This window comes from Gouania willdenowi, chromosome 6 (genome assembly GCF_900634775.1).
Source record: "Gouania willdenowi chromosome 6, fGouWil2.1, whole genome shotgun sequence".
In the NCBI taxonomy this organism is placed as follows: domain Eukaryota; kingdom Metazoa; phylum Chordata; class Actinopteri; order Blenniiformes; family Gobiesocidae; genus Gouania; species Gouania willdenowi.
In genome coordinates this window covers 13811615-13823779 of record NC_041049.1, presented here as the reverse complement: position 1 = coordinate 13823779, position 12165 = coordinate 13811615, and the positions used below count along the sequence as shown (strand labels likewise).

Below are 12165 nucleotides of genomic sequence, written 5' to 3'. Positions count from 1 at the left end.
AACAGGAGTTCCACAGTGTGGATGGGAACAGAATGGGATATATATCTATATATTTTCTTTTGGTAGCCAGAACATCACCAAACTTTAATCAACTGTTCCTTGTTCCATTATCAACATTTCTTGAAAAATGTCATCAAAATCTGTTCATAACTTTTTAAGTTACACAAACAGACACACACACACACAAACAAACTGACCGACATACTTCCGAAAACCGTTTTTGTTTTTGAAAGTAATAAAGTTGAATTGAATTGAATTAAAAACAATTCTTTGCACAGATCAGTTACTAATTTAGGGAATAATATGCGTGGCTAGTAATATAACTACATCTCTAGTTCTGATAATGGCTGTATTTAAAGCAATCCTTTTCATAAAATCTACCTAATCTAGATAAAATACTGTCGTGCCAAAGGGTTATTTTTAGTGCTCATACATATGTAATGGTTGACTGATCATTGTACTTTAACACAATACTTTGTCATGTGTGTTAATAAATTAATGTAATCTGACAGCAGATAATGGTATGCATAAACCTTTAATACATAATGATTTTGAGATTGTGATTCATTTTCCATCTTTTACTCTTTATACTTGCTCATTTCAAGCCATGGAGTGATATTTATTCATTTATATGTTTTTTCTCAGTTTGGATTTTATGATCCGTTACACCCAGAAACAACAAATGAGTTAGAACAAAAAACAAGCCCTTATCAAATCGGCGTCACCATCTTTCTACCACTCCATGTGTTCTTATAATCTTGATAACGGTGACCGCGTGTCTTAAATGCTATCGGTGGAATTGGTACCATCCATTAGGAGTTAAAAGCCCTTTCTGTGACAGCTTTAGTTTTGCCATAGGACATCCAGAAATAGTAATTATTTCCTCAGCACCTTGGTGAGTTCCTGTTCACCCAGGTGAAATTGTCTTTTTTAGGATTCCCCTCCAGCTTCCTCAGTGAGACCTTCAATAGAAACTACCTTCAGATTCAAAGAAAACTCTGACTTTTCTTGTGCGTTCTACCTTTACACCTCACTCACTACTTTCTTTCATCCATGTCTCTGTGCTCGGATGGACACTTGAAGAATAATTTGGTGACACGTGTTGAGATACAGAGTTGATTTCCTACCCTGCAGATCCTCAGAGGCATGTTTCCTCTTCAATCCCAGGTTTGTTTCACACACTGCAGCATTTTCGCTTTCTTTTTTATTTCTTTTGATTTATTTATGTATTTTTTTTTACCTCTATACAAAGTTATTGTAGACTGAGTGAAACACGATTTGGTGCCTCTGTTGTCTGTCTTTCTGTTAGATGTATAGTGTCTCTTTCAGCTCCAGTGGTTTTTTGGACAGAGGTTAGAAGTTATCATATTCCCTTGCTGGACAACAGTAAGTTGGAGTGAAGGAAAAGAGTATCAGTGGTGGTCTTTGTACTCTCTGTGGTGTCCGAACCCACATTTTTTTGTTACCACGATGAGCCTCATTGTTTTTAAAGGGTTAAGTTAGGAGTTTCAAGTCTAAAAATACAAAAAAAATTAGATTTAGAGTGTATTTAGGTTAAGTGTGAAGCACTTACCTGCATTAGGATGGAAGTCAAATGCCAGTAAAGTTCTATTAGCAAGCATACATGTCCTTGTTAATAGACTTATAGGCTTACATTGGGGAAATGTGGTGCCAAGGAGGCCATATTTTTACCGCCTTTCTTATATCAATTTGTCTGTTAGCAGGATTATGTCAAAAGTTGTCAACAGATTCTGACAAATCTCTAACCAAAGACCCAACGCCATTGGGAAAATTCATAAAATTTTGGAGGGGATCCAGAACAATTTACTGATTTTGGATCAGTTTCAGAAATTGAAAAATCTCTTATCACTGAGTTTCATTCAGATTGGATCTGGATTGTACATTTCAATGCAATTTGAAAAAAAATAAAAAAAGGCGGTGCCCATACAGTGGGGGGTGGGGGGTGTGCGGTCGGGAGCTAGAATGGCCTTGCTGAACCTTGAGCATGAAAAAAAGAATGTTATTTTATTTGCATTTTTTTTAATAAAGAGCTTTATTACTGTTCCAAATGTATGTATTTTCTATTAGATTTTTTTCAAAACAGGTCACACTTTTGTTAACCATTGTTTTTTTAATTCATTTTTTTACATGTTGTCGTGACCCATCGCGGGGCGCAGGCAGAGCATTAACCCCCCCACAATTTTTTAAATATGTATTTGAAGTTCCATAAAACAGTGATTGTATGAATTTATTTGTTGTTCTTTTAAAAATACTTAAAAGTACTAGTATAATTTTTAAGTGAAATGGTCCCAAACTTTTGATACTTTAGGTTGGTTCTTCTTCTGTTGCGTAATTCTTCTCCACAATGTACAGCAAATGGTGAAGCAACACTGCGCATGAAGCAGAAAGTGGCCGCCGGCCTGATTTTATTATGAATTTACAACATTAAACGACGTGTTCATGCAAATTTTTGTAGTCAACTTTATCATTTATGTTATTAATCATTTTTACATTATTGTATAGGCTTCACACATTGTGGTTTGCGCAAATCTGTAGACGGTCTATACAGGTATATATCATTTTTTCTATTGTCCCACTGGCAAGAATCTCAAACTCTGCCTATCGGGGTGGGGTTCTATTCTTCAAAGGGTGGGAGCAGAAAAAGTTTTGGAACCACTGTTTTAAAGTGTGAATGAAAACCAGGATCACTGATCAAGATAACTGCCAATATCTGGCAAAGACAATATCTGGCAAAGACAATATTTGGCACATAGGTTTGCGCTCTCTGAGAGCTCTTGTATTAGATCCTCCAGTCTGGATTTTGAATTTAATTTACAGTTTACAGTTTCAATTTAAAGTTTGCAGTCATTGTGCTTTTTTACGTTGAAGAGTGTGTTTTGTGTTGAAGTGCGCGTGTTTTCATTGAGTACGATTCTTTCCCAGCATTTTCACTGTTTTTTCTCCACTAACTTTCAGTTTCTTTCTCTTATTTTCTTCCACAGTCTCATGGGACTCTGGGGATACACTTAAAATGAATCATAACAACCAGCGATGGCTTTCACATGACAATAGAATGTTTACTATATGCCAAGGGTCAGCAACCACAGTCTGCACACTGTAGCATCATAATTGGCACACTGGCAAAGGATATCTCCCTCTCTTATTATAGTGGATATAGTGGATAGTGATACGCCAAAAGCCGATGCTTTGTAGCGAACACAGAGAACCTGCACTTACTTATTTCTGCTAATCAGTTTTGCAACTTCCTTTGTTCAATTTTTTCAAACTTTAGCTACCTTTTGCCAATAAATATCCCCTTTTTTCCCGTTTTAAGTAATTTTTAAAGAAACTTTTATTGATTTTTGTCCTTTCTTTAATTTCTTTTGGCCACTTTTTTTTCCCAAAAAAGCAAAATTTTGCCCAATAGATACCACTTGATTCCTTTTTCCCTACATTTTGCATCTTTTTGTTCCACATTGTTTCCCTTTTCCACTGTTGATTGTCACATTTTGCCCATTAAAGCTACCCTTTTCCTTTACATACCACCTGGTTCCTCTTGATTTTCCCATTATTTGAACACTCTTGACTGCTTTTGGCTCATTTTAGTCACTTTTCACACTTATCTTGCCACGTTTTTGCCACATTTGAACCATTTTTAGCTCCTTATTACTATAACTGCTTCCACTCGCTCGTAAAAAAAACAAAAAAAAACATAGCGGACCAGAATGGCCCACTTTGGGTCGACGGCTCACCGTCACAATGCCCGGTATACCAGATGGCCTATCCAACCCTGCGGCTTACAAATACTTCTAAATTTGATCTTCTCGATCCCATCCCCGCCCTGCAGTTTATCAAGCAGGAGCACGTTAGAAATTGCTTGCTTAAATGATGTAAAATAAGGCCATCTTAGCCATTATGGACTGAGAAGAATTCATATATTGAGTGTTATCTGCGTATGACTGATGGCACCAAGGCAACACGTTGTTGTTTTTGTTGTTGTTGATGTTGTTTCACCAACACATCCTCCAACCTCAATCCTTTATCAGCCCTCCTTTTAATTCATAGTCACTATAGTGTTACACCACAGCATCAAGTACACATACGGCTGTTACTGAAAATCATGTCAGCATTTAAAATATTTATCTGAGCGTCAACACAGGAAAAAACACAAGATTTTTTGAATTTCATTGTTGTTGTGTGTTTTTGGAGTCTAATTTGTAGTTTTTGTGCTTATTTTAGATAGACAGATAGATAGATATTTGTTCTTGGCTAGTTGCTAACATATAGCATACAATACAAACAATCAACATGAATTTTAACAACCAAAAATAGAATGGGTTGAAGCAGTAACTGCTCATCGAAGCCCATCCCCAAACAGCAATGTAAAAAACACAATAGAAACAATTCAATAACAGTGGTGTTCATCAGCTTATAAACTTATGTTTCAATAGCAGCAAAATATTTTTGTTTTTTTAATAATTTTGAACATAGACAGTGAACTCATTAACTTACAGTGATACTCAAGATCATTCCAAACTTTAACACCGTAAACAGAAATGCATCTTCTTTTAACACTTTTTTTTTTTTTACAAACACATAAACTCCTCTTGAATTATATTTTCCTTCTCTTAGTTTAAAAAGTGATAAAATATGCAAAAGAAGGTTTTTATTTCTCGGAATAAAATCTTGTAACCTTACTATATCCATAAGTTTTATTTATCCAGGTTTTTAAAACAGTATAAACAGTGTATATTTTACTGTTACTTCTGTGTGTTTTTGTAGTTATCTTGTGTGTTTAGAGTAATTTTGTATATTCCTGTTGTCGTTTTGTGTACTTTTCTGTATCTTTGCATGTTTTTGAGGACATTTGCATCACTTGGGGGTAGGGCTGGGCGATATGACCAAAAATGTATATCACGGTATTTTTTCATAATTCTAACGGTTTCACAGTATATGACGGTATTAATTTTTCATGCATAATCAGGCGTTCACAGCATTTTCTACTGCAGTAGATTGACTTAGGATTGTTTATTTTACTGTCATGTCGAGTGAATCTTGTAGAATAATTAGAAGTAGTACAACTTTGCAACAGCAGCCCACTACTGGCTCTTTGCCGCTCTAGCTTAGCTTTAGCATTAGCTTGATTTCTAGGTTTAAATGCTGCATACTCAGTGGTGCGGTGGTTTCTTATGGTGAATAAGGTAACGTTTTGTTTGCAGCTCCACCAGGACTTATTTTTGCGTTATAGGAATTACAAATTGCGATCCTTTCCTCTCTTTTTTGTGTATTACTGCCGACATGCTAAGCTAACTGTGCCTCTGTGTTGTTCTCCTGTAGCAGAGGCATGCGCACGCAGGCACACGCTCACATGCAGCTTCAGAGCTTTCAATTGACCTTTTTCACGACAACCGGAAGTAGCGCCTCCTGGTGCCGAGTAACTTCCTGTTATTGCGGGTCTAAGGGAAATTGGCTCTTATTTTTTCAACAGCGTTGCTCAACTTGTCAACTTTTTCGTTCGCTGATGCGGAGGCAATCGCAGCGGCGAATACCCGAACAAATTAACTTGATAAAGGGTATTAGTTCTTCCATGAAGATTATATCCACAGCTATCAAGATAAGAGAAGAAGTAGCTTAGTGAACTAACTGCTATTGACAACATATGATGTATAAACATTGTAATAAATATTTGGAATGCTTATAGAGAGGCATGTTATAGACCTTTAAATTGTATTTTAACATTCTGATATATGTTTGTGTTTATTACCTGTGGGTGGATGTGCCGTAGCAGCTTTAGCATAGCTAGCTTGCTGTGAGAGGACAACATGCCGTTTCTGAGCCCTCTCGAAGGCAGACTCGCTCTACGGTGGTGCAATAAAATCATTCCACGAGATATGAAACAGCTCCTTTTTTAAGGCATCTGATGGTGACTGGATCCACTGACAGAATCCTCCTGAGTGACGTGCCAGGTGTTGTGTAGAATACAGATTCCGGACCCTCATCCCTCCTAACTGCTTAGATCCACCACCTCCTTTGGTCTGGGTTCGTCGGAAAAGCGTGGTCAGACAGGTACGGCTGTTTTCTTGCCCCACAACCAGGAACAGAACAAGAACAACCCGACGAGAAAGAACATTTTTGTCGCTGTTTCACGCTAAAGCTATAGCCACAGGAAGTTGTTGCACACCACTTCCGGTTTAAAATGCAGAAGTGTGAAAAAGGTCAATTGTGTCTTTCTTATCCATTTACACGTATGATTTACACCGCAACTAACACCAGAGCGCTACTGTTTACCTTCTTATTTAGAAGTGCAACGTTGAAAAGGTTCCGATTCTGAAACGCAGCACAGCGTAGCGTTCTGAAAGTTGTGTAATGAAATACACCGGTACAGCAGTATATTAAAAATTCATGTCATAACTAAAATATATACCGGTACTCTGTATGAACCGGTATACTGCCCAGCCCTACTTGGGGGGCCTCATAACGTTAGCCAGTTGCCCATGTGTGCATGTTCTAATGTTTAAAATTGTTGGTTTGTGGGGTTTTTGTATTCTGTAACTGTGCATTTTATCAGACAGTTTTCTGACTTACTGCTGGTATCTAACACACACACACACACACACACACACTAACAGGCTGATGGAGGACGAGCTGACAGAGGCTGATTAGCTCGGTGTGACCTGGACAGAATTACAACTACTGCTCTGACTACAATCAGTGTTGCATTGCTTCAAGTTTAGGATTAGGAAAAGTGATTAATGATCACTGCCTTCCTCTGTATCTGTAACCTCAGTCCTTCCTTATTCATTTATTGTTGGCGTTTCTCTGAGTTATTTTGGCTTCCTGCACTTCCTTCTTCTCTCTCATGATTACACTATCTCATTCCCATTCTAGAGCTACAATTATTGAAATTAAAAATGATATAATTTGATGTTTTTCCTTTCTTATCATCCCTTTAAAGTCAGTTATTCCTTCACTTTTCACACGTCCGCCCCTAGCTTAGAGCCTCTCCTCTCTTTTTACTGTCCTAACCGATGTAAAATGGTCTTTCCCCAAAAAAATGTAACAGTCAATAAACCATGAACATAGTTTAACTTAAAAAAGGAAACATGTATATCTTAAAGCAGGGGTGTCAAACTCATTTTAGTTCAGGGGCCAATTATGGAGCAGTTTATCTTCAATGGGCCACAGATTTTTTGGTGAGAAAATTAGTAATTTCAACATTATTGTGGCCTAGTTAGCATTGTCACGTAAATAAATGAAATAAATAATGAAATATATATGGCACTGATAATATCAAAGCAATAAGTGACATATCCGTCCCTGCAGGATCTTCACTTTCTATTTATTTGATTTTTTGACCCATTTTTATGTAGTTTGGAGAAATTTTGTGGAACAAGTTGAAGAAAATTGCAGGCTTTGAGAAAAATGTGCCATCATGTGACATAAGCATTGGGGAAAATGTGAGCCCTGTTAATTATTGTTGAGTTTCATTGAATGTGTTTATTTATATCTCGCTGATATATCTACAATTCAGTTACTTGATAATTTACACAATGATTCATGGTTTTATGACTTTGTTTTGCTTTTTGCTGAGGGCCTAATTCGATCCTTTAAAGGGCTGAATTTGGTTCCCGGGCCTTGAGTTTGACACGTGTCTTAAAGGGATTTTTAAAAATCATCTGTACATTGTTAAAAACTCTCTCTCAAGATCGCAAAGTTTGTTTGAATTTTCTTTTCCAATTCTCATTGTCTTTCCACATGTTGAGAAATGGTTTGATGCTTTATGTTAAATGATTCATTTGATTCCAACTCATGCTGTTCATTTTCCTCCGTTTGGCTCCTGACTTTTGTTTGAAAACTCTGGACTCTCAAAGTTCATCCTCAGTTTCCTACTACAGAGAGCTGAGAATGAGGATGAATGTGTCTGGGCCAGGCTGATAATGAAGTGCAGATACAGACATAAATCCACATCGACTGAGCAGCCAGAGGCAGAAATTTACAATCTAGTAGCTAAGTATAAAGTGACAAAGATAGAAAAAAATCTCTCTGAATGAACTTTAAGTTTGAAAACTCAGCCCTTGTCTTCCGACGTATCATCAATTCCTACAGTTTTAAACAGGCTGACATCTACAGATTTTAGACAATTTAAATCAAATGACATGATTTACATTGTTAGCTTTTACATTTACATCCTAATGAGGTTTGACGGTAACAGTTATAGTGAAAATCATTAGATAAAGACAAAACGTGATAATAGTTGGAAAATGGCTTTTTTTTTGCTGCACTCTTTATTTTGACAAATGTAACTGTGTCTCTTTAGTTTGACAGAGTAATTTATTCTCACTCTAGCAGCTTGGAACCATGGATTTAAAAAGTTTCACCACTTATCCAAGCCTCACCCAATTTTTCACTGCACTATGAATTTATTACGTTTTAAACAGAGACATAGGAATGGTTTTCCTTTAACTTCCTGATTCCTTGAAGGATTTTCATTCTTCCTGCCAGTGATAGTAGGTGTTTAATTTGAGTCTCATTTCCTGATTGATTTTGTTGCTCTTCACACAATGTTCACATTTTATTAGTAGTATAAATCCAGTCGTACTGATCCTTTGGGGGTAAGTCGTAGACATTGGCAGCGGATTTACATCTACTTTATTTCGATGTGGAAACGCCGGTGCATGTTTTGGTCTTTTTAAGGTTTTATGACATCGGGGAAACTTAAAAACACATAAACAGCTCAACTGTTATAAACAAGTGAAACTGGATCAGCTAAGAATTTTTGCACTTTTAAAAATAAAAAATAAAATAGAAATGCACAAACTGTAGATAACTCGATGTGGCACCGACCAAATTCAATTCAATTCAGTTCAAATCAAAATATAATTTGATTTACAATTTGATCTCAAGTGGGCCACAGATTATAGGCGGAAAAATGAGTAATTTCAACATTAATGTATCCAAGCAACATGTAATAATAATAATAATAATGCATCAGTTTTATATAGCGCTTTATCATAGACACTCAAAGTCGCTTTACAGAATTAAGGCATTATTCTTTCACTCCACACTTAGTGGTGGTAAACTACTATTGTAGCCACAGTTGCCCTGGGGCAGACTGACGGAAGCGAGGCTGTCATAGTGCGCCATCGGCCCCTCCGACCACCACCAACACTCACTCACACACTACATTCATACTAGGCAATGTGGGTGAAGTGCCTTGCCCAAGGACACAATGACAGATACCACTGGGGTGACTGTCCCCCACTGTGGCACCTGGAATTCTCAGTGGTCTCCCATCCAACTACTAACCAGGCCCAGACGTGCTTAGCTTCCGAGATCTAACGGGATCAGGCAATGACAGGCTGGTATGGCCACACACATATCAGTCCCTGCAGGATTGTCACTATAAATTTCCTTGGTTTAGAAAAATCATATTAATAATTTGGAAAGCCTTGCGATGGACTGGCGCTCTGTCCAGGGTGTACCCCCGCCCAGCGCCCAATGAGAGCCGGAGATTGGCACCGGCAGACCCCTGCCATCCTGAATAACAGGAACAAGTGGGTCTGAAAATGGATGGATGACAATTCGGGAAGCATTTTGTAGAATAATTTGAGGAAAATTGCAGGATTTTTTGAAAATATTGAGTTATTTCAACAAATTCTGAAAAAAAAAAAAGTCTTTGGTCAGGAAAACTGTGAGCCCTGCAAATATTGTGGAGTTTTATTGAATTTGTGTATTTGGAGGGACTCAGATATTCACAACTGAAATATTTAGCAATTTACACGATAATTGATGTTTTCGCCGTTATTTTCACTTCCCCTGCGGACCACATTGGATGCTCTAAATGTCCGTATTTGGTTCTCGGGCCTTGAGTTTGACACATGCTCTAAACGCAACGCACTCAAAACGCAACTGGTGTGAATTACCGGACGGCGGACAGCGGTGAAATACCGGATCGGTGCCGTGGCGCAGCGGAGACGTATCCAGTGGAAACCCCGGGTTATTTAGAGCATGGTTTCTCAACTGGTGGGTCGGGACCCGAAAGTGGGTCACGGACAGCTGGTCAAAAATAGATAAATACTTAATGTCTCTCGTGTTGGACTTGTCTTTTATTTTGAAAGAAACTTTTCTTTTAACAGGCATGCTGTGAAATGCATGTTGCACAGGAAAATATATAGATTTATGTTTTCAAAAAGATTATATATGGTTGTTTTCAACAGCAATTTGTGAAAAACTAAATTTGGTTGGTAGAATTCTAATTTAAAAAAAAAGTGGGTAGTGATTTAATGACCGTGGCAAAATATGGGGCATCAATCGACACAGAGCAAATTAAGCTAAACAGGAAGTTAAGCACGTACTCTGCAATAAAATTTCGGGTTACTTTTCAAAATAAAACACTTCAGATTATATTTCAAGTAACTACTTCACCAAAACGTCATAATGTGTAAAAACAAAATCACATTCACTATATTGTTTCCTCTCATACTGTAACTGCACTGTAAACTGCAGCAACTTTGTTATAGTTCATGTTTTACTGGTGCAGTTTTATCTCTTCTCTGTTGGCTGTTGATAAAAAATGTGGCTATGACAAATCCAGAGTCCAACCTTCTTGTTCTCCTTCATTAGGAACACTGACCTGTTTATCTGTTTATTGTTGCGTTTGTAACACATACATTTTTATAAATATCATGAGAACTCTGTCTCGTGACGTCACAGTCGTCTAACCGGAGTGCACCGTGGCGCACTCAAAACTCAACCGTTGGGGATTACCGGATGGTGGACAGCGAAGCAAAACCAGATTGGTGCCGTGGTACAGCGTCGACGTATCCAGTGGAAACCCCCCATAAGTTTGATTCACATCTGATGCTAATAACAGGTGATGAAAAATGTAAACAAATTAAAAGTATTAAACTGTTTTTGATAAAAAATGGAAAAACCCTCCATCCACACAGACACTCTGAATGCATTTTAATATCAAAATACCCAAACAATCAAAGAAGGGATAGCTTGCATAATATTAAAAAACGCTATCAGTTTCATTTCATTTCCATTGTCACATACAAATGATCAAAACCAAAAGAAAAACAGGCAGCTAGGCGTTTTCCAGGTGTAGAATCAAGTATCCACGTCATATGTTTTTTTTCTAATATATTCAATGTAGAAACAATGCTACCGAATCATCCTTGCACCATTTATTAAACTAGTTTATATGAGGAACCCCAATTCATTCCTTTTTGAACATCATAGGCATGCAACGAAAAATTTTAGACATAACGTAGAAATAAATTATTATCACAAAGGATTGTTTTTAATACTTAAATGTCTGTAAGAGCAACCAATGGACTCAGCATGAATGAGTGAGATCTAATGTTGGGCAGTAATTTTAACTAAAATGTTCCGTTTCATTTTTAATCAGCTCTTTGACTAATGGAAATCCAAATGGCGTGTCATGATAATATATGCTAACAAAGACAGTGATAAAGTATAGCAGACCATGCAGTAGCTACTCTGTATGTAAAAAAATCATATTTAAAGGAAATTAAGAGTCAGAGAAATAATAGCCGGAGGTGTAAAGAGCCAATTCCACATTATACTCTCTTTAATAGAAAAAAAATTCAATTTCACTCAATTAAAATGTGTCAAAAGAAGAAGCAGAAATGTATTTAGTTCTTGTACGAATAATACAAAATTCTGCATGGTTTAAAGAGGGATCAGTGAATGCAGCTACAAATAAGCAATTAAAAAGGAGACTATCATAAAAACCACTTCTCTGTTTAATCCCACTGACCTGTGTAAACAATGCATACACAAACATGGAATCCCTTATTAGAGATCAATGTCACACTGATGTGAATAGTTAATACCTAGCATCAACATTACATCATAACAGTACAGTGTACTTCCCCTGCAACTAATATATACAGCCTGTTAAAGATTTGACCAATATTAGGGACAAAGGGCCTACGTTTTCCACTTCTCTTTCTTCAACTGAGGAAATCGGACTTTCCAAGCATGAAAAATAACCACATTGTGCACAAAGTCCCATGCCGGATTGCCTCTGTTGCAAAAACAGGTCAATTGTTATAAAGGTGGTGCTACAGCAAGCGTCTAAAGTTACATATTTAGAAAATTCCCAACAAAACAACCATATGTGCTGCAGATTTTCAA

At 37.1% G+C, this 12165-nt stretch overlaps 1 protein-coding gene and 1 pseudogene across 3 annotated transcripts in view; one reads left to right on the top strand and one right to left on the bottom strand.

Moving 5' to 3' along the window:
• The window catches only part of grm8a (glutamate receptor, metabotropic 8a), a 369998-nt gene that overhangs the window by 158630 nt on the left and 199203 nt on the right, over positions 1-12165 (top strand). The window lies entirely within an intron of this gene.
• On the bottom strand, positions 9259-9376 carry LOC114466241 (uncharacterized; annotated as a pseudogene).